The sequence below is a fragment of the Triticum urartu genome, chromosome 7 (assembly GCF_003073215.2).
Source record: "Triticum urartu cultivar G1812 chromosome 7, Tu2.1, whole genome shotgun sequence".
In the NCBI taxonomy this organism is placed as follows: domain Eukaryota; kingdom Viridiplantae; phylum Streptophyta; class Magnoliopsida; order Poales; family Poaceae; genus Triticum; species Triticum urartu.
The window spans coordinates 684182264-684184120 of NC_053028.1; the positions used below are offsets into that span (position 1 = coordinate 684182264).

The following is a 1857-nucleotide window of genomic DNA, read 5'->3' on the forward strand; positions in this document are numbered from 1 at the left end:
TTGTTGCAGTAGCTTTTTGTATTGTTGCATACTTTATATGCAGCAGCATTACAAGTGTGAGAAGAAAGAAATATTGTTTCACTTGAAAGGTGAATTATTTTTCTCTCACCAAACACTGCATTTTTGTTTTGTAAGGGAGCACTAGTGAACAAGCTCATTCTTTTTCCTTGGCTTCCTGGAGTGATGTCACTTCACTTGTCACCTTGCTTAATATCCCCATTGGCTGCCTCGGGTGCTTTATCCTTCTCTTTGTCTTCCTCCTTGCCTTTCTTCACCTCTGTCTCCTCTATCTCCTTGGCTTTCTTCGCTTGAGCCTCGTCTGCCTCCTTCACCTTGGCCGCCGCCGCTTCCTCCTTGGCCTGCTTGAGCGCCTCGATTAGGCCTATCAAGCACACATTCGGGTCCCTCTTTTTCTTCTTCGACATGGGCATCAGGTTCTCTGCAACGTCAGCGGGCGACATGTCGGTCTCCTCAAGCAGGCGCTGAACTTCCCCAAACAGCTCGTGCTCAATGACATCTAGGTAGTTCTTGGCGAGCACCTTGAAGCCCTCAAAGCGGCAGTAGGACATCTCGATGTGCTTGTCCATCCTGCCCCGCCGGATCAGCGCCGGGTCCAGCTTCTCCTTGTGGTTGGTGGTGAAGATGATGATCCCTCACCTCTGCAAGCAGACCACAGCCCGTAGATGAAGTTAAGCAGGCCCGAGAGCGTCACCTTGGTGGCATCGTCCTTCTCTGGCTCTATCGGTAGCTTGGGCTTGTCATCGTTGTCGGAGTCCTTGTCGCTTGAGGCCTTCTTGTCCTTGCGGCGTTTTCCTGTGAAGTCGACGGAGCAGTCGATGTCCTCTATGACGATGATGGACTTGCCCGTTGTCTCGATGAAGAGCTTCCGCAACTCGGTGTTGTTCTTGACCGCCGTGAGCTCGAGGTCGTAGATGTCATAGTCGAGGAAGTTGGCCATGGCGGCAATCATGGTAGACTTGCCAGTGCCGGGCGGTCCGTAAAGCTGGTACCCGCGCTTCCACGCCTTGCCGACCTTGGCATAGTATTCCTTGCTCTCCTGGAAGGCCATGAGGTCGTCGATGACAGATTCCTTCTCATCGGGGTGCATGGCGAGCGTGTCAAAGGTGGCGGGGTGCTCGAAGGGGACATGGCTCCAGACGCTTTTGCTCTGGTAGGGGTTCCAGCTGCCGCTAGCATTGTTGGTGAAGAGGCGGCGTTGGCGGTTCTTCACAGTGACAGCACGGCCCTCACCGAGTACGAAAGGAAGGTAGGAGTCAACGACAAGGTCGCGGTGCCGTCGATGGAAGATGACCCGGTAGAAGCGCCTCTCATCCTGGCCGGGGTATAAATGGATGACGTTGGCCTTGGATTGCCTCTTTGAGGCGTACCACCAGATGGTGGTCCCGCAGAAGTCGTCAGTGACCTCCTCGTGGTCGTCCACGGAGACCCGGAGGTTCTTACTGTCCTTGCCGAGCTCGGCCTTGAGCTTGCGTGCGCGGCGGGCGCAGGCGTCGCTGAGGTAGGCCTCGACGGCGAGGAAGAAGTCGCTGCGCTGGAAGCGCTCGGCGCCATACTCGGAGATGGTGATCTGGAGGTAGGGGTTGAAGCAGGCGGCGAGTTTGGCGGCCCAGGTGGTGAGGTAGAGGCGGAAGGTCGGGGGCACGTAGTTCTGCACCACGGACAGAGGAAGATGACGGTCGCCACCCCCGATCCAAGCCCCGCCCACTTCTCCACCACTGCCGCTGCCATGGCCGGACCTGGAGCTCCTCTTGATCTTGTGTTGATGGAAAGCCGTAGTGATTTGGACTGGACTGGACATGCGTCTACATGTGGCGTATATAATGCGAATGGCTCGTG

At 56.0% G+C, this 1857-nt stretch overlaps 1 pseudogene; it reads right to left on the reverse strand.

The window, feature by feature from the left end:
* LOC125522252 lies at window positions 1-1857 on the reverse strand (annotated as a pseudogene).